Source organism: Canis lupus, chromosome X (genome assembly GCF_003254725.2).
Source record: "Canis lupus dingo isolate Sandy chromosome X, ASM325472v2, whole genome shotgun sequence".
NCBI classification, from domain to species: Eukaryota; Metazoa; Chordata; class Mammalia; order Carnivora; family Canidae; genus Canis; species Canis lupus.
In genome coordinates this window covers 9,851,608-9,877,763 of record NC_064281.1, presented here as the reverse complement: position 1 = coordinate 9,877,763, position 26,156 = coordinate 9,851,608, and the positions used below count along the sequence as shown (strand labels likewise).

Below are 26,156 nucleotides of genomic sequence, written 5' to 3'. Positions count from 1 at the left end.
AGGCAAAAGATAGGCTTAAAGAAAGAGAAGTCCTGTTGGCAATGATCTTGAGAATTATGTACCTTTGACTTTATTCTACAGGCCCTGGAAAGCACTGAAGATTTTTACCAGAGTGATTATCAAATATTTCTTAGGCACTTACTATGTGCCAGTTTTATAGGTGCTTGGGTTACATCAGTGGGTAGAACACATAAAGAGCCCTGTTTCTAAGTAAGCTATAAGAGAGGGAAAGACAAGAATAAATACAATACATATATAAATTAGATACTATTTTGGAAGGTGGTAGGTACTATGGGAAAAAGAAAATTAGAGCACAATAAAGAGGAATTGTGATTTGGGGAGCAGGGCAAGAGAGTGGGCACAGATTACAATACTGAATAGAATGCTGAGGGTAGATAGACATCATTTGATAAGTGAGATTTGAGAAAGGATTTGAAGGAGGTGAAGGCATTAACCAAGTCAGCATCTGGGAAGGGAGGGTTGTATTAACTACTGCTGGAAAACAAAGTACCACAGAACTTAGAAGCTTTAAACAATAATAAGCACCTATCATCTCAGAGTTCCTATGGGTCAGGAATTCAGAAGAAGCTTAATTGACTCCGAATGTCCCCCTAGGCTGTAGTCAAGATATTGGCTGGGGCTGTAGTCATGTGAAAACATGACTAGAAAAGGAAGATCTACTTCTAAGAGGGCTCACCCACATGGCTGGCCTGCTAAGGTCTCTGTTAGCAGGAGGTCTTCATTCCTCAGCACACAAGCCTCTCCACAGGCTGAGAGAGTATCCTCACAGCAGAGTGGCTGGCTTTCCCCCAGGGCCAATGATCTAAGAAAGAAAAAGACAGAAGTCATAATGTTCTTTATGACCTAGCCTCAGAAGTTAGAAGTCATCATTGCTGCAGTATCCTACTGGTTGGTTACACTGGTCAGCTATATTCAGCAATGAAAGGGGACTACACAAGGTCATGAATACCAATAGATGAGATTCACTGGGGGCCACCTTGGAGGATGGCTACCATAGGAGCATTCCAAGTAACAAGAGGAAACAGCTAGAACAAAGGTTCTATTGTGGGACTGTGTGTGTGGAACAGCAAAGCTGGTGTGCTGGAGAAGATAGAGCTAGGGGGCACTACAGATGAGGAGCTCAGAGAGGTAATGTAGGGCTTTGTAGGCTGCCACAAGGACTTTGACTAAAAGTGAAGGGATGGAAAATATTCCATGTAAGTGAAAACCAATAGAAAGCTGGGGTAGCTGTATTTCTAGCAGACAAAATAGACCTTAAGACCATAATAGAGACAAAGGAGGTCATTATATAATGATAAAGGGGTCAATCTAACAAGAGGATATAGCATTTGCAAATATTTATGCACCCAATATAGGAGCACCTAAATATATAAAGCAAAATACCCACTTACAATCAATGAAGAGATCATCTAGACAGAAGATCAATAAGGAAACACTGGTCTTATATGACACATTAGACCAGATGAACTTAACAGGTATATTTAGAACATTCCACGCAAAAGCAACAGAATACACATTCTTCTCAAGTGCACATGGTACATTCTCCAGTATAAATTAGGAAGACTGAAATCATACCAAGTACCTTTTCTGACCACAGTGGTCTAAAATCAATTACAAAAAGAAGCCCAGAAAATTCAAAAATATGTGGAGATTTAACAACACCCTGAACAATCAACGGATCAAAGAAGAAATCAAAAAAGAAATAAAAAAATAACTTAAGACAAGTGAAAATGGATGCCTGGGTGGCTCAGCGGTTATGCGCCTGCCTTCAGCTCAAGGCGTGATCCTAGAGTACGGGGATTGAGTACCACGACGGGCTCCCTGCGGGGAGCCTGCTTCTCCCTCTGCCTGTGTCTCTGCCCCCATCTCTCTCTCTGTGTCTCTCATGAATAAATAAATAAAATATTTTAATTTTTTAAAATCTTTTTTTTAATAAAATCTTTTTTAAAAAAAGAATACATCAATTGTTAAAGAAGAAGAAAGAAAGAAGAAAGAAAGAAAGAAAGAAAGAAAGAAAGAAAGAAAGAAAGAAAGAAAGAAAGAAGAAAGAAAGAAGAAAAAAATCTCAAACAACTTAGCTTTACATGTCAAGGAACTAGAAAAAGAACAAATGAAGCCCAAAGTTAGTAGAGGGAAGGAAATAACAAAGATCAGAGTGGAAATAAATGAAATACAGACTAAAAAAGGTAACAGAAAAGATCAAACTAAGAAGGTGGTTTTTTGAAACTAAGACCTGGTTTTCTGAAAAGATAAAACTGACAAACCTTTAGCTGGACTTACAAAGAGAAAAAAATAAAGAGGACTCAAATAAACAAAATTAAAAATGAAAGGGGCACCTGGGTGGCTCAGTGGTTGAGCATCTGCCTTTGGCTCGGGTGTGATCCTGGGATCAAGTCCTGCACCAGGCTCCCCGCCGGGAGCCTGCTTTCTCCCTCTGCCTAGGTCTCTGCCTCTGTGTGTCTCTCTCATGAATAAATAAATAAAATCTTTTAAAAAAGATAAGGGGATCCCTGGGTGGCTCAGCAGTTTGGCGCCTGCCTTTGGCCCAGGGCGCCATCCTGGAGTCCCGGGATCGAGTTCCGTGTCGGGCTCCCGGCATGGAGCCTGCTTCTCCCTCTGCCTGTGTCTCTGCCTCTCTCTCTCTCTTTCTCTCTATCATGAATAGATAAATAAAAAAAAATTTTAAAAGATAAGATGTTACAACCGATACCATGGAAATACAAAATGATATGAGATTACTATGAACGATTATACACCAACAAACTGGACAACTTAGAAGAAATGAACAAAATCTTAGAAACATACAGCCTACTAAGATTGAATCATGAAGAAATAGAAAATCTGAACAGACCAATTACTAGTAAGGAGATTAAATCAAGAATTAAAAACCTCCCGGGCAGCCTGGGTGGCTCAGCAGTTTAGCACTGCCTACGGCCGGGGATGTGATCCTGGGGACCCAGGATCAAGTCCCATGTCGGGCTCCCTGCAAGGGGCCTGCTTCTCCCTCTGCCTGTGTCTCTGCCTCTCTTGCTCTCTCTCTGTGTCTCTCATGAATAAATACAATCTTAAAAAAAAAAAAAACTCCCAATAAACAAAAGTCTAAGACAGATGGCTTAATTGGTGACTTCTACCAAACATTTCAAAGAAGAATTAATATCAATCCCACTCAAACTTTTCCAAAAAATAGAAGAGCGAACACTTCCAAACTCATTTTATGAGACTGGAATTACCTGATACCAAAATCAGACAAGGACACCACAAGAAAATTATAGGCCAATATCCCTGATAAACACAGATGCAAAAATCCTCAACAAAATATTAACAAACCAGGGGATCCCTGGGGGGCTCAGCGGGTTAGCGCCAGTCTCTGGCCCAGGGCATGATCCTGGAGTCCCAGGATCAAGTCCCACCTCAGGCTCCCAGCATGGAACCTGCTTCTCCCTCCTCCTGTGTCTCTGCCTCTCTCTCCATGTCTATCATTCATAAATAAATAAATAAATAAATCTTTAAAAAATATTATTAACAAACCAAATTCAACAATACATTAAAAGGATTTTACAGTGATCAAATGGAATTTATTCCAGGGATGCAAATATGCCTCAACATATGCAAATCAATCACTAACAAAATGAAAGATAAAATATTATCATCTCAATATATGCAGAAAAAACGCTTTGCAAAATTCAACATCCATTAATGATAACTCTCAACAAAGCGGGTATAGAAGGAATGTAACTCAACATAATAAAGGTCATTTCTGACAAGCCCACAGCTAACATCATAATCAGTCAATGGTAAAAAGCTGAAAGTTTTTCCTCTAAGGAACAAGACAAAGATGTCCACTCTCACCATTTTTATTCAATATTGTTTTGGAAGTTCCAGCCAGAACAATTAGGCAAGAAAAAGAATAAAAGACACCCAAGTTGGAAAGGAAGCAGTAAAACCATCACTATTTGCAGATGACATAATATTATATAGCAAGAACTCTAAAGACTCCACCAAGCAAACAATAAAACCTCCACAACCTGTTAGAACTAATAAACACATTTGGTAAAGCTGCAGGTCACAAAATCAATATAGAAAAATCTGTTACATTACTATACATTAATAACAAGCTATCAGAAAGAGAAATTAAGAAAACAGTCCCATTTATAATTGCTTTAAAAAGAATAACCTACCAAGGAATAAATTTAACCAAGGAGGTGAAAGATTTGTATACTGAAAACTAAGACAGTAAACAAAGAAACTGAATACACAAATAAATGGAAGGATACTCCATGCTTGTGGATCAATAGAATACTGTTAAAATGTTCATTCTACCCAATGCAATTTATAGAGTCAATGCAATTCCTATCAAAATCCCAATGGAATTTTTTTTAATTTTTTATTTATTTATGATAGTCACACAGAGAGAGAGAGAGGCAGAGACATAGGCAGAGGGAGAAGCAGGCTCCATGCCGGGAGCCTGACGTGGGATTCGATCCCAGGTCTCCAGGATCGCGCCCTAGTCCAAAGGCAGGCGCTAAACCGCTGCGCCACCCAGGGATCCCTCAATGGAATTTTTTACAGAAATATAATAATCTTAAAATTTGTATGGAACCACAAAAGAACCCAAATAGCCAAAACAATCTTGAGAAAGAACAGAGCTGAAAGTATTATACTTTCTGATTTTTTTAAAACATTTTTTATTATTTATTCATGAGAGACACACAGAGAGGCAGAGAGAGACATAGGCAGAGGGAGAAGCAGGCTCCCTTCGGGGAGCCCGATGAGAAACTCCATCCCGGGACCCTGGGATCAGGCCCTGAGCCAAAGGCAAACAATCACTAAGCTACCCAGGCATCCCTATACTTTCTGATTTTAAACTACATTACAGGGATCCCTGGGTGACTTGGCGGTTTAGCGCCTGCCTTTGGCCCAGGGCGCGATCCTGGAGTCCCGGGATCAAGTCCCGCGTTGGGCTCCTGGGCGTGGGGCCTGCTTCTCCCTCTGCCTGTGTCTCTGCCTCTCTCTATGTCTATCATGAATAAAAATCTTTAAAGACAAAAATAAAAATAAACTACATTATAAGGCTATAAGAATTAAAAAAGGTATAATATTGGCATAAAAACAGACACATAAATCAACAGAGCAGAATAAGAGAGCCCAGAAATAAACCCACACAAATGGGCCAATTAATTTATAACCACATAAATGTTTGGAGCCAAGAATATATAATGGGAATTTCTCCAATAAATGTTGTTGGAAAAACTGCACAGCCTCATGCGAAAGAATGAAACTGGACCACTATTTTAATCATACACAAAAATTAACTAAAGATGGATTAAAGACTTGAGCATAAGACCTGAAACCATAAAATTTCTAGGAAAAAAAAGGTGGTAAACTCCTTAATATCAGTCTTGGCAACAATTTTTTCTTTTTAATTTGACACCAGAAGGAAAGGCAACAAAACTAAAAATAAATAAATGGGACTGCATCAAACTAAAAACCCTTCAGGGAACCTGGGTGGCTCAGTAGATAAATAAGAATCTTAAAAAAAAAAAAAAAAAACTAAAAAGCTTTCACATAGCAAAGGAAACCCTCAACAAAATGTAAAGGCAACTTACTGAATGGGAGAAAATAATAGCAAATCATCTAGCTCATAAGGGGTTAATATCCAAAATACATTTTAAAAAACTCATACAACTCAATAGCAAATGAATAGACATTTTTTCAAAGGAGACACACAGATGGCTAACAGGTATACGGAAAGATGCTCAGCATCACTCATTGTCAGGGAAATACAAATCAAAACCACAATGAGCTATCACCTTACACCTGTCAGAACAGCTAGTATGAAAAAAATAAGGAACAGCAGGTGTTGGTGAGAATGTGGAGAAAAGAGAACCCTGTGCACTGCTGATGAAAATGTAAATTGGTGCCCCCACAAGAGAAAACTGGAGGGAGGCGCCCCAAAAAATTAAAAATAGAAATACTGTATGATCCGGCAATCCCACTTCTGAATGTTTATCCAAAGGAAATGAAAACACTGACTATGCACCCCCATGCTCACGGCTGAAGATGGTGCTAAACCACTGAGCCACCCAGGCTGCCCAACATTTTCTCTTATTATAAGAATAAAGTATATAATATATACAATATACAAAATACATGTTAATTGACTCTATATGTTATTGGTTAAGACTTCTGGTCAACAGTGGGCTATAAAGTTTTTGGGAAGTCAAAAGTTATACATGGCTTTCTGCCTGCACAGGGTGTCACAGCACCCTTAACCTTGGCACTATTCAAGGGCCAACTGTATATATACAATGCGGTATTATTCAGCCATAAAAAAGAAGGAAATCTTGGGGCACCTGGGTGGCTCAGTCAGTTAAGCATCAGGGTCCTGGGACTGAGCCCCATGTTGTGGGATTCCCTGCTCAGTGGAGAGTCTGCTTCTCCCTCTCCCTCTGTTGCTCCCTCCTACTCGTGCTCTCAAATAAATAAATGAAATCTTTATTTTTTTTCAAAGATTTTATTTATTCATTCATGAGACACAGAGACGGGCAAAGACGTAGGCAAAGGGAGAAAAAGGAGCCTGATGTGGAACTCGATCCCAGGACCCTGGGATCACGACCTGAGCCAAAGGCAGACATTCAACTGCAGAGCCACCCAGGCGTCCCAATAATCAAAATCTTTAAAAAACAAAAAGAAGGAAGTCTTGCTGTTTGTGACACAGATGGACCTTGAGGGCTTAATGAAAGACAAATATCTTGTCATTTCATCTGCACGTGGAATCTTAAAAAAAAAAAACAAAAAACCCAAAACCAAAAAACTGAACTTAGATGCAGAGAACAGATTGGTGGTTGCCAAATGCAGGGTTGGGGGTGGGGGCAGATGGGCAAAGAGGGTCCAGAGGTACAAACTTCCAGTTATAAAATACATAAGTCCTACGGATATAAAATACAAATGGTGACTATAGTAAATAATGTTCTGCATATTTGAAAGGTGCGAAGAGAGTAAATCTTAAAAGCTCCCACAAGAAAAAATAAGTGTAACTGTGTGCTGACGGATGTTAACAGGCTTATTATGCCGATCATTTCCCAATATATACAAATGTTGAATCATTATGTTGTGCACCTGAAAGTAATACGGTGTTATACGTCAACTACATCTCAATTCAAAAACTGCATATAAAAAAGATTTTTATACTATGAATGAAATGGGGAGTCACTGGACGGTTTTGAGCGGAGGAGTGACATGAGTGGACTTAGGTTTACTGCTGTGCTGTGTCGTTACCAGCATTTTTAAAGATTACTATGACCCGGCCCTTTAGGAAGTGCTCAAACTCCACTAAGGGAATCCATGAGGACGCTAGTGTCTGAACCCAAAGAATCCAATGATCCTGGGTCCTCATGGTAACGAGGACCTGCCCCAGGTGGAGGTGGCAAAAAGGGAAAGGGAAGTATGATTTAGAAAGGTGCTCTAGGGATCCCTGGGTGGCGCAGCGGTTTAGCGCCTGCCTTTGGCCCAGGGCGCGATCCTGGAGACCCGGGATCGAGTCCCACGTCGGGCTCCTGGTGCATGGAGCCTGCTTCTCCCTCTGCCTGTGTCTCTGCCTCTGCCTCTCTCTCTCTCTCTCTCTCTCTCTCTCTCTCTCTCTCTCTCTGTGTGACTATCATAAATTAAAAAAAAAGAAAGGTGCTCTAAAGGACAAATCCCTCCCCCCCAACCCCCTGCGCTAGTGAGTGATTTGACACGCATGAGGTGAGACAGTGACCAAAAAGATAAAGAACACCAAAAGTCTTGGAGCTTCTGAGACCAGAAGAGTCTACCTGGAAGCGAAATGACAGGTCAGTACAGGGTGCTGTCCTGAAAAACCTACAACCGCGTTGTTCTGAATAGAGATGAGCCGGAACTGCTGGGACAGGACTGACAGAAATTTCCAGGCTTCCAGTAGGGCGAAGTATTAATACAGAAGAGCACAGTCAGTGGGCTCAAAGGAAGGGCTGTTAAATCCACCGTCCGTCTCCACTCACTTTCACACCCGAATTGGACCCAAATTCAAAGCAAGGGTGTGAAATAAGCAGGATTCACGGCCACCATCTCCACCATCCGCCTGGAGGCGACCACGTACCTTGTTTATGCCCGTCTCCTCGGCTCCTTCCTTGCACACGTACACCCCGAAGCCAGGGACACCCTCCTGCGGGCCGCGGACGGAGAGCCGGGCGTTGGCCCTTTACTGGGCGGCTCCGCTCCAGCACGCGGCTCCCAGGCAGCTTCGCTCACGCGGTGCCGAGGAGCAGAAAGGGTCCCTTTCCAGATCCGGAGCGGGTGCCGAGGTTTCCGGCCAGGCCTGGAGCACGGGGCGACTGGCGTGGGGCAGCCCGAAGTGGAGGGAGCATGTGGGAGGAAGCGTGGGGCTCCCGCCGTGGACAGGGGGAGGGGGAGGGCCGGAGAGGGGGGAGAGTCGGAGAGGGGGGAGAGCCACGGAGGGGGGACAGCCGCCGAGAGCCAGAGAACTGGAAAGGGGGGAGAGTACCCGAGAGGGGGGAGAGCCCCCGAGAGGGGGGGGACAGCCGCCGAGAAGGGGGACAGCGCCGAGAGCCAGAGAACTGGAGAGGGGGGGAGAGCCCCCGAGAGTGGGGGGAGCCGCCGAGAGGGAGGACAGCGCCGAGAAGGGGTCAGCCGCCGAGAGCCGGAGAGGGGGGTAGAGCCGCCGAGAGCCGCCGAGAGCGGGAAAGCCGCGGAGAGCCAGAGAGCGGGAAAGCGGGAGAGCGGGACAGCCCCGAACCGCGCGCAGGAAAGCTCAACGGCTTTGCGGAAGCGGAAGCGGAACCCACGCGGGGACGTCACGGGCGCGCGCCCCGCTCGCCCGCCCCCCGCCCCCCCAGCCGCGGCGTGTGCGCGCACAGCGTCGCCCGGCCGGGCCGCACGCGGTCGCAGGACGCCTCAAGAGCCCTTGCTCTGCCCTTGTGCGTTGCGAGGGAAAGTGCGGGCCGGGGCTCACCCGCTCAACGTGACCCGCAGGAATCCGGGGGCACCCCGGGCTGCGCAGGCGAACTAGAAGCGGTGCCGGATTGCTTCCAATTCGATACAAAGCTGCGGGTCCGATTCCCCCGACTTACCCCCTCGTGGGGCTTTCCTGGCGTCCGAGCTGGGGTCTCCCGAGGCAAGGGCGGGAACCGCCGCGCTCGGCCTGCCGGGCCTGGAGGCTGGACCCCGAGAGCTAGCAGTAGGGGAGGCGGCTGGGGCCGCCGGGAAGGGCAGGGAGCCGGCGAAGGCAGCGGGGGCTCCACCCTGCGGGGTCCCCTGGGGGCCGGTGTAGGACACTCTGCAAGCCGGCCGCGCCGGGGTGGCCCGGGACCGCCGTTCCTGTCCACGCGCCCGTCACCTGGCCGCCTGCTGCTCGCACAACGTTGCCTTTCCAACACTTAGGCTGGTCTGCGCAGCAAACATCCTCATGCCTCCGGAAAAACGGCGGCCGGGCCAAGAAACACGGGTTCCAGGAAACAGCCTTCAGCGGGCGGCGAGGAGGGCTGAGCGGGTGCGCCCCGGCGGCCTGCGGGGCCCCTCGGGCACAAGCCAGCAGCGAGGCCCCCTCCACCGTAGGCTCGGCAGGAGCAGCGCCCTGGCAGGTGCCGCCCGGGCGTCACTCTGGGAAAGGATCGTCTAAGCCAGTGGCCTGCCTCTGCCTGCCTGCGTGCGTGCAAACGCACTGGAAACGCAAACATGTTCTCTACACCCAGGTAGATCCCGGCCCCAATCTCAGCTCTGCTGCTCATAAGCGGAATGACTCCAGGAAATTGTTTAACTTCTCGGAATCCCCTGTAAAAACAGAGATGATAATACCTAACTTGACGGGCAGCCCGGGTGGCTCAGCGGTTTAGCGCCGCCTTCGGCCCAGGGCCTGATGCTGGAGACCCGGGATCGACTCCTGCATCGGGCTCCCTGCATGGACCCTGCTTCTCCCTCTGCCTGTGTCTCTGCCTCTTTCTCTCTCTCTCTCTCCGTCTCTCATGAATAAATAAATAAAATCTTTTAAAAAATAATAATAATACCTAACTTGCGAGCTGAGACCAAGTTCAACGGAGACGATGCATAGAAACATTATATATCAAGCACTTTCAGTGTTCGTGAAGTTAAATGGCAGGACGTGGATATGGCATATTCTTACTTCTTGTTTCTTGGTTTGGGAAGGCAATATAGTATAGCCGGCAAAAAGTTCAGCACTACAAGAGTATGCAGGTGCCCCCCACACACACCCGGCCAGCCCCTGTCCCCCAACTCAAAGGAATTACTATAGCTGGTTTCTTGTGCTTCCTTCAAAATACTCTGTGTATACAAGAGCTGTGTCATATTCAGCACCTTCCCCTTTGAAATTTATTTTGAGGCCATTACGTGTCAACATATGTGGTCCTACGGCCCAATTATTACATTATTGTTAGCGGTCCCCTCCTCAATCTTGACTGTGATTTCACTAGAGTCCTCAAATTCTGGGTGGCCAGCGTTGGGGTGGATTTAGCCATTGCAGAATCCAGACCTCTCATTTTACCCCCAAGGAGCAAAAGCCCACAAAGTGGAAGGACTGATGGGTGGACATGAACCACGTTCTCACACCGTATCTTCTTTTCTGTTGAGAAGAATGCAGATCCACCAGAGAAAAATTAGAAAACACAGAAAAACATGTGAGGCAAATATAAAAGGAATTATTTTAGCAGATCCTTGACTTGACTTGGTTCGTATCAAAGTTTTCGTACACCTAAGACCACATTCGGGCTCTGTTGTAAGTTGATTATTTACAGACTCACTTGTCTGGAATGTGTCCAGGATCTGTCGGTGTGAAGATGATTCCAACAGGCAGGAGAACAGCTAATGAAGTTCGACCACCAAAGCAATCTCGTTGTTTGTGGGGCAGTTCATTGCAGTGTAGACAGATTAAAATACTTTCTCGAAGGAACTTACTTTTCTGGAAGGCCCCAGCAGATCTTCCTCCAGACCTCATTGCACAGAATTTGGTTTGCTCATGTTGGCCAAATGGCAGGGCTAGCACGTCATAAGATTAGAGAGAACCATCGCTCAGACTCCTTAACTTTTGCTTGGTTTTCTATAGATTCAGCAAACAGACGGGATGAGGCTTATTCTTAGGGCCAAAGAGGTGAGCAGAAGCAGCTTCTCAGTGCCTTCCTCACAGAGATGTGCCTGAAGTTGGGGGTCCCAGCAAGAGACCACCAGGGCAGAGGAGCTCAGAAATGTACATTTTCTTCTTCTCATATCATGTTAGGCTAGAAGTCAGGACAGAATGCCTATTTCTATGAAAAGAAGACATTTTTGCTGCCTGACAGTAATGTAACTTATTTATACATTCTCTTCATTTTGGCACAGGGCCCTGGTTCCGGTCTGCCATCATGTCCATCCCAGAACCAATTTCTTTGGCCATGGGACATCTGTGCTCAACTTGGCTTAGGTTAAATCCCAAGGAAGGTGATCCTGATGAAGTTAAAACTATTCAGGCTGGGAGGAATGAGGAACAACTGCTTTATGCATATGGGGTCTCCTTTGGGGGTGATGAAAATGTTTTGGAACTAAAAAGAGGTGATGATCGCACAACATTGCAAAGGTACTAAATGCTGAATTGTACACTTTAAAATAGTTAATTGCGGGGCACCTGGGTGGCTCAGTTGCTTAAGCATCTGCCTTTGGCTCAGGTCATGATCCCAGGGTCCTGGGATGGAGTCCTGGTTTGGCTTCTCTCTCTCCCTCTGCGCCTCCCCCCTGCTCATTCTCTCTCTCTCTCTCTCTCTCTGTCTCTCTCTCTTCTCTCTCTCTCTCAAATAAATAAAATCTCTAAAAAAAATAAAATAGTTAAGTACATATTATATGAATTTCACCTCAATACAAACAATTATAGCCGTGCTTGGAATTGTGAGAGGAGTCAACCCCCCAAACTGCATGGCTGATACAGAATGCAAAATGGAATGGTTGGGTGTTGGGTAGATAACCCAGTGTCTACCACAAAACTCCTATTAAGAGAACACCCAGGGCAGCCCTGGTGGCACAGCGGTTTGGCACCACCTGCAGCCCGGGATGTGATCCTGGGGACCTGGGATCGAGTCCCACATCGGGCTCCCTGTGTGGAGCCTGCTTCTCCCTCTGCCTGTGTCTCTGCCTCTCTCTCTCTCTCTCTCTCTCTCTCTCTCTGTCTCTATGAATAAATAAATAAAATCTTGAGAGAGAGAGAGAGAGAGAACACCCAGTGGTGGAGGGGAAGAGGACAGGGTTTGAGATCATAGCAGTCTTGGGATCTAATACTGGCTTAGCTTTTATCATATATTTGCCCTGTGACTTTGAGAAAATTACTCTATTACTTTGAACCTCACCTGTTAAATGGGGATAATGCCTATGGTGTATGGGTGTCCTGGGGATTAGCTGGGCCAACCCATGAAAACCACTAGTGCACATAATACATAGTAAGTGGTCAATATGAATACACTTTTTAATTTTTTTTTATTTTTATTTATTTATGATAGTCACAGAGAGAGAGAGAGAGACAGAGACACAGGCAGAGAGAGAAGCAGGCTCCATGCACCGGGAGCCCGACGTGGGATTCGATCCCGGGTCTCCAGGATCGCGCCCTGGGCCAAAGGCAGGCGCCAAACCGCTGCGCCACCCAGGGATCCCGAATACACTTTTTATAGTTAGGAAGAGAAGTCTATGGATTGTGTCACCTGACAATGAGAAGAAAGGGATGACTCTCAGATGTCCAACTTAGGGATTGGGAGATAATGTAATGATGGAGACCAGAAAGAGTGGTTCTAGTAGGAAGTTGAGGAGCCTGGCTTTGGACATATTAAGCTTGAGCTGGCCAAAGAAAATTCACATGGAACTTTCCAAGCGCACGGTGGGATATGTTCATCTGAAAGAGTAATTAAGGCTGGAGATGCATAGTTGAGAGTCGTCAGCTGTAGGCTACCATGAAAGTCATAAGAGTAGATAAAAATATGCCATAAATGTATGTAGTGAGCAGAGCAGTGGGCCATGGATGACACTGATGAACTCTGAGATTAAGAGTGGATTCAGGAGGCCATAAGGAAAACATACATAGAATTAGATAGAAGGAAAAGTAGGTGAGAATAATAGCATGGGGATGAAGTGAGTCTAGAATGTCAAGAAGGAGCAAATGGCCAATAGTTGTCAAATATAGCAGAGAGGTCCGGTAAGCTACAGACTAAAAAGTGTTCACTGGGTGGTGCAGTGGTTTGGCGCCTGCCTTTGGCCCAGGGTGCGATCCTGGAGACCCGGGATCGAATCCCACATCGGGCTCCCAGTGCATGGAGCCTGCTTCTCCCTCTGCCTATGTCTCTGCCTCTCTCTCTCTCTCTCTCTCTCTCTCTCTCTGTGATTATCATAAATAAATAAAAATTTAAAAAAACAAAAAGTGTTCACTGGCTCTCACAGCATGGTAGTGATTGGTGATAGTGATTGGTGATTTGTGGCCATTCCCAGACCAGATTTGGAGGAGTGATTAGGACAGACTCCAGACCGTTTGTGGGGTAAAGGGGAGATGAGAAGGTAGTGATAGCAGGTGTACAAGCCCCTTCTAAGTGACCGAAGAGCAGGTGGGTGTGCCCAGTGAAGGATCAGGAAAGGCTTGTTAGATTGGGATACTTGAAGAGATCTATAGGCCAGTGCAACAGAAAGGATGAAGACAGAGAAAAGTGAATGGGTTAGAGTCAGAATCAGAGATTTAGCGGTTGGCCATGAGAAGAGATGTCTCATGCTTGGGGATTGATGGGAAGAAATAAAAACAGGATCATAGGTTGGAAGGGAGCCGACAAGAAGAAATATCTGACATCCTTATTGTTCTGGAACAAGTCAGTAAAGTTTTCCAATAAAGGACCAGATAGTAAATATTTTAGGCTTTACAGGCCACAGAATCCCTGTCACAACTACTCAACCTTACCATTATAGTGCAAGACCAGTCGTAGACCATATGTAAACAAATGGGTGTGGCTGTGTCCCAATAAAACTTTATTTATAAAAAACGTGATAAATAAAGTTTGACCTGGTGAGTTTGGAATTTGCTAACCTGTTCCTGGAGATGTAGAGAAAGTGAGCCATCTGCTAAAAGTGCCAGGGTGTGGGAGTTGAGAAGCATATTAAATATCTTGTAGTCACAAGGTAGGTTTTCATCAGCCCTGAGGGATAAGCCATGGCGAGAGTCTAGAATTTTGTATTGCACCAACCTGTCCCACTGTGGATGGTGGGATCGCCTTCAGGAGGGATAAAATGCAAAGGCAGATTGAGTATGCTGATCTGGAGTTTTGCCCACTGCATATGGTAGTAGGACAGTGGTGCAAGGAGGTTGGGTGTGCTGATGAGAGGACGTTCAGTACCAGCTACGTGCCCTACATGTGTCAGAGAAATCAGGCTAGGAGTAGACTGCAAGACTAGGAGAAAACAGGACGGCCAGAAGCAAGAAGAGAAGGGATGTTGGAGATGAGGTAGGGATAGGAGGCTGGCCGGATATGTACTGAGATTTGAGGAGGAGCAATGATGGGTTAGACAAGATCTGGAGTGGGGCTGCGGAATGGGGCTGCTGATGCAGAGTAGAGGTGAGGGTCATCAACGGGCGTCCTTTGGAGATGCTCGGCTCCACCAGTCTACTCTGTGATTGTACACATCGATGCCTGCAGTCCACTTTACTAAGGCTCTTCCCACTCTCATTAGCTCTCTATCTTTGATTGATGCAACATAGCTGTGTATTGAGGATTCCCTTGTAAGCACAATTGATGTGGGAACAAAGGCAAAAGAAAAATTACATGTCCTTACTACCTACAGCCCACTGACAAGTCCTTGAAACAGGCAGAGTGACATTCCTCTAGGGACTCAGCTGCCTATATATTAACGTTAATACTTTGCTAAGGGCAGAGGACAATCCTAGCCCGACCCCCAGGGTCCTATAAGTCTACTTTAACATAGAAACATTCCTTTAGAAATTACCTTTATCTCTACCCACCGCCAACATGGTTGCATATTGGCAATCACCCCCCAAGTATATGACCCACCGATATACATCCAAAGGGTCTCACTGAGGAAGGGACGGGGGGGCTAGGGAGGGAGAGATAGGCAGGGGGCTCCGTGATCAGGCTCACAGAAGCCCCAGAAATGCCAAGGCACATGAAACCAGAGATAAGGGAACAAACCAGGCCGCCCTGTCCTGGGTGTCAGAGGTGGAGTCTTTTTATGGCTGTGGCACTGTGACCAACAAAGAACAACCAGCCCCCGAAGATGAAGTAAGCCATTAAAGATGTTACCAGCAGTCCTTACTCAAACCAAGATGTCACAAGAATGATAATACCACAAGCTCCCTGGTCTGTTCTAAATAACAGACTGTCAGTGGAGGCCTACGTTGGCACCCCTCTCACTCCTGGGAGCTTTCTCTGTATCCTTGCTTGATAAACTTCCATCGCTTTGCCCACTCTCCTTTGTCCCTGAGATTCATTCTTCGACTCTGTGAGACAAGAACCCTGCTCACCCGCTTCATAATTAGCTTGCTTCACTTTGCCAAAACAACATACGATAAATTACGTATTCATCGCATACACGTCTTGGATAACTGGTCCAGGCCCCTGGAGGGCCAGCTTTCCAGGTTGCTGGCATAGGATTGTTGGATCATGTTGGACTTGTCAGGACCATTCTCCTTATTGAAGCCTACTCATTATTTTCATTTTGTTTGTGTACTACTGTTTGCAGGTGGATTTGCTTTATGTACCACGATTTTGCAGATCTTGCAGTGTTGCACGCACTAATGAATTCCAGTGAAAGTTGAAAACATGCTTTCTAATCTTTCACCACATAAAATAACTCATTTGAGACACTGTGAGAGCCATTTGAATGTCTTTCTATGATGAATTGTTACCTTAGTGTGAGTGGCATTTTAATATCGGGCAGACTGATCCCATAACCTAAGAATGGAGCGTGGTCTTAGCGACCGACAGTTTTTCTCGCAACTGAATCATCTCACTACATCACTCTTTATTTACATGGGGATGACTTACTTCGAACAGGGAATATATGTTTTAGCTGGAACCTTCCAGCAAATTAGGAAACGCATCCAAGATTCATTCTGCCATTTTTGCTGCAAGCCCTGGAATAATGAAAGGCATCGATTCTTTGCTGGACTTCATTCAGCCTTTGACACTTTTCTGGGCAACAAACCCAACCCTTCAGGACAATGGGGAACACATTAGGAAAATGTCTTTACTATGCTCTTTTGTTATCCTGAGACCCAGTTTCACTGTGGGGAGAGGGGGTCCCCACACATCCAACAAGCAATTCTTCAGACACCACCTAGGTATCCTACAGTTCAACTCAATTCTCACACTTATCTACCTGGAGACAGTGTCATATTCCACAGATCCTACAAGACTGCCCCCTTCCCACCCCCACACACACTTCGGAGGGAAGCCAGCTGAAAGTCCAGGTTGTTACCTGAGCTTCTGACCAACCGGCTATAGATCAGAAATTCCAAAAAGCCCTAGGGGCACCTGGGTGGCTCAGTGATTGAGCGTCTGCCTTTGACTCAAGCCATGATCCTGGGGTCCTGGGATCAAGTCCTGCATCAGGTTCCTTGAAGGGAACCTGCTTCTCCCTCTGCCTGTATCTCTGCTTCTGTGTGTGTGTGTGTGTGTCTTTCATGAATAAGTTTTTATTTTATTTACTTATTCATGAGAGAGAGAGAGAGAGAGAGAGAGAGAGAGAGAGAGAGAGGCAGAGACACAGGCAGAGGGAGAAGGAGGCTCCGTGCAGGGAGCCTGACGTGGGACTCGATCCCAGGTCTCCAGGATCAGGCTCTGGGCTAAAGGCAGTGCTAAACTGCTGAGCCACCTGGGCTGCCCATAAATAAATAAAATCTTAAACAACAACAACAACAACAGAACAAAGACCCCCTCCTTGGGTTCATTAACTTTCTAGATTGGCTCATAAGACGCAGAGAAACATTTTACTTTTTAGATCACCGGTTGATTATGAAAGGCACTAACTCAGGGACAGCTGCTGGAAGGGAGGCAGGGGGCAGGGTGCAGGGGGAAGGGCAGGGCGCCCCACCCACCCACCCTCCAGGTGTGCTTGTCTCCCCCACCCCCCACCCTGTATCTCCACACACCTCCTCACGTTCACCAGCCTGGACCTTTCGGATTTTTTTTTATAATAAATTTATTTTTTATTGGTGTTCAATTTGCCAACATACAGAATAACACCCAGTGCTCATCCCGTCAAGTGCCCCCCTCAGTGCCCGTCACCCATTCACCCCCACCCCCCCTCCTCCCCTTCCACCACCCCTAGTTCGTTTCCCAGAGTTAGGAGTCTTTATGTTCTGTCTCCCTTTCTGATATTTCCTACCCATTTCTTCTCCCTTCCCTTCTATTCCCTTTCACTATTATTTATATTCCTCAAATGAATGAGACCATATAATGTTTGTCCTTCTCCGATTGACTTACTTCACTCAGCATAATACCCTCCAGTTCCATCCACGTCGAAGCAAATGGTGGGTATTTGTCATTTCTAATGGCTGAGGAATATTCCATTGTATCCATAGACCACAGCTTCTTTATCCATTCATCTTTCGATGGACACCAAGGCTCCTTCCACAGTTTGGCTATTGTGGACATTGCTGCTAGAAACATCGGGGTGCAGGTGTCCCGGCGTTTCATTGCATCTGTATCTTTGGGGTAAATCCCCAGCAGTGCAATTGCTGGGTCGTAGGGCAGGTCTATTTTTAACTCTTTAAGGAACCTCCACACAGTTTTCCAGAGTGGCTGCACCAGTTCCCATTCCCACCAACAGTGCAGGAGGGTTCCCCTTTCTCCACATCCTCTCCAACATGTGTGGTTTCCTGTCTTGTTAATTTTCCCCATTCTCACTGGTGTGAGGTGGTATCTCATTGTGGTTTTGATTCGTATTTCCCTGATGGCAAGTGATGCAGAGAATTTTCTCATGTGCATGTTGGCCATGTCTATGTCTTCCTCTGTGAGATTTCTCTTCATGTCTTTTGCCCATTTCATGATTGGATTGTTTGTTTCTTTGCTGTTGAGTTTAATAAGTTCTTTATAGATCTTGGAAACTAGCCCTTTATCTGATATGTCATTTGCAAATATCTTCTCCCATTCTGTAGGTTGTCTTTTAGTTTTGTTGACTGTATCCTTTGTTGTGCAAAAGCTTCTTCTCTTGATGAAGTCCCAATAGTTCATTTTTGCTTTTGTTTCTTTTGCCTTCGTGGATGTATCTTGCAAGAAGTTACTATGGCCGAGTTCAAAAGGGTGTTGCCTGTGTTCTCCTCTAGGATTTTGATGGAATCTTGTCTCACATTTAGATCTTTCATCCATTTTGAGTTTATCTTTGTGTCTGGTGAAAGAGAGTGGTCTAGTTTCATTCTTCTGCATGTGGATGTCCAATTTTCCCAGCACCATTTATTGAAGAGACTGTCTTTCTTCCAGTAGATAGTCTTTCCTCCTTTATCGAATATTAGTTGACCATAAAGTTCAGGGTCCACTTCTGGGTTCTCTATTCTGTTCCATTGATCTACGTGTCTGTTTTTGTGCCAGTACCACACAGTCTTGATGACCACAGCTTTGTAGTACAACCTGATTTCTGGCATTGTGATGCCCCCAGCTATGGTTTTCTTTTTTAAAATTCCCCTGGCTATTCGGGGTCTTTTCTGATTCCACACAAATCTTAAAATAATTTGTTCTAACTCTCTGAAGAAAGTCCATGGTATTTTGATAGGGATTGCATTAAATGTGTAAATTGCCCTGGGTAACATTGACATTTTCACAATATTAATTCTGCCAATCCATGAGCATGGAATATTTTTCCATCTCTTTGTGTCTTCCTCAATTTCTTTCAGAAGTGTTCTATAGTTGTTAGGGTATAGATCTTTCACCTCCTTGGTTAGGTTTATTCCTAGGTATCTTATGCTTTTGGGTGCAATTGTAAATGGGATTGACTCCTTAATTTCTCTTTCTTCAGTCTCATTGTTAGTGTATAGAAATGCGACTGACTTCTGAGACACAAAAGTCCAGGGCCAGATGGCTTCCCAGGGGAATTCTATCAAACGTTTAAAGAAGAAACCATACCTATTTTACTAAAGCTGTTTGGAAAGATAGAAAGAGATGGAGTACTTCCAAATTCGTTCTATGAGGCCAGCATCACCTTAATTCCAAAACCAGACAAAGACCCCACCAAAAAGGAGAATTACAGACCAATATCCCTGATGAACATGGATGCAAAAATTCTCAACAAGATACTAGCCAATAGGATCCAATAGTACATTAAGAAAATTATTCACCATGACCAAGCAGGATTTATCCCAGGGACACAAGGCTGGTTCAACACTCGTAAAACAATCAATGTGATTCATCATATCAGCAAGAGAAAAACCAAGAACCATATGATCCTCTCATTAGATGCAGAGAAAGCATTTAACAAAATACAGCATCCATTCCTGATCAAAACTCTTCAGCGTGTAGGGATAGAGGGAACATTCCTCGACATCTTAAAAGCCATCTATGAAAAGCCCACAGCAAATATAATTCTCAGTGGGGAAGCACTGGGAGCCTTTCCCCTAAGATCAGGAACAAGACAGGGATGTCCACTCTCACCACTGCTGTTCAACATAGTACTGGAAGTCCTAGCCTCAGCAATCAGACAACAAAAAGACATTAAAGGCATTCAAATTGGCAAAGAAGAAGTCAAACTCTCCCTCTTCGCCGATGACATGATACTCTACATAGAAAACCCAAAAGCCTCCACCCCAAGATTGCTAGAACTCATACAGCAATTTGGCAGCGTGGCAGGATACAAAAACAATACCTTTTGGATTTTTATGGAGGCTTCGTTACCTGGACACTATTGATTAAATCATCATTCTTTGGCGATAGATTCAACCTCCAGTCCCCCTCCAGAGTTGGGGGAAGGAGAGTTTAGGACCAAAAATTCCAATCCCCTAATCCCAAGGTGGGTGCTCTTGGCAACCAGCCTCCACTTCTCATTGCTTTCCAAAAGCCACTCGTTAACATAACAAAAGACACCTTTATCACTCTTGTCACCTAGGAAATGCCAAGGGTAGGGTCTTAGAAGCTCCGTGCTAGAAATGGGGGATGCAGACCAAATAGGTATTTCTTATTGTAAATCTCAAGATCATATATACCCCGGGTTAGCCACCAGTTTGAGGAGACTAGATAGTGTGAAAATGCTACATCAACCTCTCTGAAGAAGTTGCTTTTTGTCACATTATTTATTTTTTATTTAACTGAGTTAATACTTCATTAGCAATTTTATTTGCAATTCTTCCATTCAGATTTGGTGGATGGTGAATTTCCGGTCTTTGTGGTGGTACCCTCATCAGAAAAAAGCAAGATGTTACAATAAAAGTTCTTAGATCAAACTTCTTTGAGGCCTTGCCTTCCTAGAGGCTCAAAAAATCTTTGATTACGAACCGGCCGGTTAGAAAATCCTGTCTTTTGCCATGTACCAAGAGTGACATCTGCTGGCCGATTGTAGGCATCTTTATTTAGAAAATTGAGCTTTTTCCCTTAAAAATTAAGTCATCTCATTGTTGTTGCTGTTGTTATTTATTTGTTATTTATTTTAAAAATCAGTTTTCAAAAAAAATCAGTTTTAATGCTCATACAGAGTCTTTAATAGATAGTAAGTCTTGGACGGGGGCTTAGGTTAGAATCAGCTTTCTACAAAGGATGAAGGCCAGACTGGCTACATCATTTGTGGGGTTCAGTGTAAAACAAAATTGGGGGGCCCTCTGCTGGCGATGGCAATCACTGAGCATGAAGCCAAGTGTGAGGGCTCCCCTGACCATGGGTCATATGGGACTACTCTGGTCACATGCCCTTGAGGTGGGTCCTAGGTGAAGGGGGCCATGAGAATGAGCCCAGCTCTCAGCTTCAGCAGGTAGAGCTATTCAGGGACCCCAATGACTGTGGAACCTATGAATGACTCCCACATGGTGTTTCAGCTCCCCCTGAAGAGGTCAAGTGTTAAATTAAAGTCAGAGGGGGCTGGGTTAGATATTTGGACTTTATACAGACCATGCATTCCCATCCTCTTCTTCCTTGGCAGAGGTTTGGGAAGGTGGAGGAGTTGGGGGGGGGGGTGCAGGAAAGGGGTGGGCTACCTGGTTCCTTTAGATTTAGCTCCATGGATGGAGGGGCTGGATGGACAACACATTTCTGATGTCTCTTCAATTTTTGAAACCCCTTGGACCTTCAGATCGTCCCCAATTGTTGAGTGATGAAGGAAAAAGCAGAAGTCTGAGAAGAAGCCATCCTTCCTTTCGAAACGTCCTTGGAGTATCTTGATGGAAGTATCTTAAGCAGTCATGGTAGCTAACATTTCCTGCACAGCTATTTTGCCCTTATAGCTAGAAGCAGCATGGTTAACAAGACCAGGGACTATGTGCCAGGCACTAGTTTAGCACTTAGTACTAAGTGCTCAGTACATGCACCAATTCATTGAACTCAGCCAGCAATCCTATGAGGTAGGGTAGAGCCATCTGCAGAGAGCCATCATGGACGGTAGAAGAGGGAACCAAATGAGTAGCAAATGTTCTACTCATTTGCTGGTTTAATTGAAAACATTTTTTTTTCCCTGAATATTTAACACAGACCCTCAGGTCAGTAATTTACATGCACATTGAAAAGTGTTACTTCTGTTCCTGGCCCCACCTACCTCTTCTCTCCCACCCCACTGAGGTAATCATGTTTATAACCTTGCTGTACCGTCTCCTTTCTTACTTAACTGGCAGAGGCAATGTCATGTGGTCACCAAATTCTCCTTTTTTTCCTTCCCTGAGGAACTCAGGAAGACTATATCCCTCCCTCCTTTGCTGGTAGGTTAATGCCATGTGACTAGGTTCTGGCCAATAGAAGATGGGCAGACGTGATTATGTCACCTCTGGGCTGGCCTATACAACTTCCTGAGCCTTGTTTATGCATTCTCTTTTTGCTTATGGCATTATTATTATTATTATTATTATTATTATTATTATTTCATAATAGACAGAGAGAGAGAGGCAGAGACACAGGCAGAGGGAGAAGCAGGCTCCATGCCAGGAGCCTGACGCAAGACTTGATCCCGGGACTCCAGGATCAGGCCCCGGGTTGAAGGTGGCGCTAAACCACTGAGCCACCCAGGGATCCTCTTGCTTATGGCTTCAAAGGCCACGTGTTTAAGATGGTAGCATCTAGATCTCTGAGTCACCCTGTTCCCATTGAGTTGTGCCATGAGCACAAAATAAATATGTATTATGTTAAGCTGCTGAGATGTCATAGTTTATTTGTTACTGCATAAAGGAAATGACAAATTCTACTCTGAGTCTTCATTTTATTTTACTTAAAACTGTACCTTGGGTGCCTGGGTGGCTCAGTGGTTGAGTATCTGCCTTTGGCTCAGATTGTGATCCCAGGGCCCTGGGATTGAGTCCCCCATCGGGCTTCTTGCAGGGAGCCTGCTTCTCCCTCTGCCTGTGTCTCTGCCTCTCTCTCTCTGTGTCACTCATGAATAAATAAGTAAAACTTAAAAAAAAAACTGTATCTTGAAGATTTTCCCCATTTTATTAATAGGTACATAGTGTTCTGTTTTGTAGCTGTACCACAGTTTATTTAATTAGTCCCTTTACAACACGCATGGCTTATTTCCAATTTCTTATTGTTCTATACATATGTCGTTGTGCAAATATGCACATTAGAGAATGTCATAAGTGGCTGATGTGGAAAATGGAAGAAAGACCTGACAAGGGAAACACAATGGAGTTGCAGCGGCATTGAAGACCCAATTGATTTTGGCTGCCATAAATGTACTGTAATGCAAATCTCAGAAATTCTCTGCCTTTTTGCTAATGTTAGCAGCAGTATAGGTACTTTTCAGGGGAAAAGGCAGATGGTTGGACCCACTTAGGATGGGGTTTTGGCAGGCTGAATTGAGAGGTGATTAACAGGCAAGAGGAATGAAGACGGTGGCAGGGAAATGGTTGAAATGCTGGTCCAAGCTCTCAGAGCTGGATACGGATGGGAGTGACTAAAGGAAGGGGGTGATGGGCAGGGAGAAAGTTTAGGGGCTGATGGGCTGGAGTCTGGAGGAGGCAGAAGCAAAGTGTTTGGATTAAGTGGGTGACAGGGAGAGAGCTGGAAGGAAGGAGTCTGGAGTCAGAGTGTCAGATATTTGAGTTTGTGATTTCAGAAGTGACAGCAAGTGTTCTTCCAAGGACCAGCTCTAGGAAGTGATCACGTAGCCAATACGGACTGGAAGAGAAGATCATTGTTGGTGTGGGGAATAAGGAAATTAGGGGCAATATTTTCTATGCAACATTCACTTGAGTGTTAGAGACTTCCGGGAATATGACAAGACTCAGTGTGAAGAGTAAGATTATGACCCAGAAAACAAAATATTTAAAAGCCTTCTGGGTTTTCTTAACTTGGAGTCCATAAATCCCTAAATGGTCTATAAACAGGCTTCAAGGAGCCATAAAAAACCTGAAGTTATATACAAAAGCACAAATGTATGTGTGTTTACACATTTTATTAGGACAGGGTCCATAACTTTTGTTAGTTTCTCAAAGAATTTATGACCCTCTCCCCCAGCCCTCAAACTTAAGAACCACAACTCTCAAATACTGCTAACAGAACTTTCTATAGTGACAACAAGTGTTCTGTGTCTGCACTGTCAATAGGCTAATATGGTAGCCACTAGGCACGTGTGGCTATTGAACACTGCAATGTGGCTAGTGTGACTGAGGAAGCATGCTTCAAATTTAATTAATTTAAACAAATCCAAGGGCACCTGGGTGGCTCAGTTGGTTGAGCATCCGCCTTTGGCTCAGGTCATGATTCCCAGGGTCCTGGGACTGAGCCCTTGCATCGGGCTCCCTGCTGGGCAGGGGGTCGGCTTCTTCCTCTCCCTCTGTCCCTTCCTCTGCTGTGCTTTCTCTCTCAAATAAATAAAATAAAATCTTGAAAAAATAATAAAAAATAAGCCTAGACTCAAATGGCCGCAGCTACTGAACAGTGCAATTCTACAAACATGGTTTACAGACAAGTACATATTTTGTGTGAATCTGGCAATCCTGTAAAGGTCAACTTTGTCCATAGCACTTTTACAGATGATGTCTCTGTTTCGATACTCTTCTATTTTGATGAGTGTTCTTCAGTATGTAGGACTTAGCTTCTGTGTTTTGTGGACTTCCACATTGCTAGTTAACTTTCCCCACTCGTGTACTATTTGTCCATTTGATGATATCTACTTATATATGATATGCTTTTTTCCTGTCTCTTCCTTTTTCTACCAGTTCTTTAGAGGTAGACGGGGCTTCAAGTTACTGTGTGAACCTCCTCAAGCCTACCATGGTCATTGGTCCTCGGGTATTAGTAGTGGGCAAATCTGCTGTGGCCCAATTCTCTGAATTTTTGGGGTATTTTCTCTGTAGTGCCACGTGTCTACTCTGAGCAGCCCTTTCCACTGACATTATCAGAAGCCATCAAGAGGGACAGGGTAAAAGAGCCCTGTAGGAGATAGAAACCCACAGTCCATGCTCTTCAAAAGCACCTGGTGCCCTATCTTCCCAAGTTCCTTCAGATGCTTCAGCCTTACCCCCAAGGTCCTTTGCTGTTTCTGTTATTTCTCTCTTATAGCTTAGCAAAGAGCCATATCAGAGTATGCTTTTTCCTCCAACATGGTCTGCATTTTCTCACTGCTTCTTCAGAGTCTCCTTGCCTACCCTTAGACCTTTCTGGATCCTACCAATCTCATGGTAAAAACATGATTCAAGAAGACAACTTAAAGGCAACAACAACAAAAAATAAAAAATAAAGGCAACAAAAACAAAAATAAACAAGTAGGACTTATTTCTGCAAAGGAAACCGTCAACAAAATGAAAAGGCAGCCTATCGAATTGGGGAAAATGTTAGCAAATCACATATCCACTAAGGGGCTAAAATCCAAAAAATATAAGGGGAGAAGCAGGGAAGCAGGCTCCCTGCAGGGAACCTGATGTGGGACTCGATCCCAGGACCCCGGGATCATGGCCTGAGCCAAAGGGAGACGCTCAACACTGCGCCACCCAGGTGCCCCCTATCTTATCTTTTTTGTTTGGTTTTGGTATCATGCCTCATTTGAAAAAGAATTCGAGGTGACTTTCAAAGACATAGTAGTATATTCAATAGAAACATTAACCATGAAAAGACAAATCATAAGCTACTTTCTGTCTCTAGGACTTAAATTCATGTGATAAGAGCCACTCTCCTGACTGTCAATGCCGGCCAATCACAGTGTTCCTGTTAGGATGATAAGAAGCCTGATATAATTGAATGCATTCAGTTTAATCATTAAAATGGGGCCATCCAGGGGCGCCTGGCTGGCTCGATGGAGCGTGTGACTCTTGATCTTGGAATTGTGAGTTTGAGCCCCACGTTGGGTACAGAGATTACTTAAAAATAAAATCTTTTTTTAAAAAATGGGGCCATCCCATCCTCTGGATGGAAATGTATGGAAAACAAGCTGCTTTCAGATGCTTGTAGAGACAGACCTTGACTGTCAGTAGCTGGAAGAAGAGCCCCCCTCCGAAGTCAGCCATCCGATAGAGAAGACAGGAGTGAAGTGAGTGCTCTTGACAGATGTACACTTCTGTTTGCCATCCTCAGTTACACGCTTATATGCGTGTTTACTTGGCAGTCTCATCGGCAAATGTGGATAGGAAGCATATGCATGCTTTACACCTGCTGGCAATGTTTATTTTGAAGAAAGATATGCTGTTGCTAGTGCAGAAGGCTTTCACAACACAATACAAAGCTCAGTTACAAATACGCAGCCTAGTGTTTGGAAACAGATACCTCTCTTAATGAAGGAAAAAAATTTTAGGGAAAAAAGAAAAAGCAGGATGCCAAAAGAGAAGAATCAACAGACAAAAACATATACAATACTATGAGCAGAAGACTTCAAAGACAAGTCCTTAGGTACAACCCACAAAATAAAATCAGTCATTTGCGCAGTATTGCCGTGAACCTACACTATACATGTGGAATATCTTCAAATATTTTGTATTTCACAATAAAGTCTTTTTAATTTTGCTATTAAAAAAAAAAAGATAT

General features: G+C 44.6%; 1 protein-coding gene across 9 annotated transcripts in view; it reads right to left on the bottom strand.

The window, feature by feature from the left end:
• Positions 1-26,156, bottom strand: part of EGFL6 (EGF like domain multiple 6) — a 242,542-nt gene that overhangs the window by 149,344 nt on the left and 67,042 nt on the right. For 7 of the 9 annotated variants that reach the window (XM_035711858.2, XM_049107435.1, XM_035711859.2 and 4 more), the window contains exon 4: positions 698-823. The exons of 1 other annotated variant lie outside the window; for it this stretch is intronic. The gene's annotated coding sequence lies outside the window, so the exon portion shown is untranslated. The remainder of the gene's footprint in view (positions 1-697; positions 824-26,156) is intronic. One more of the 9 variants, XM_035711867.2, reaches the window with a different exon arrangement.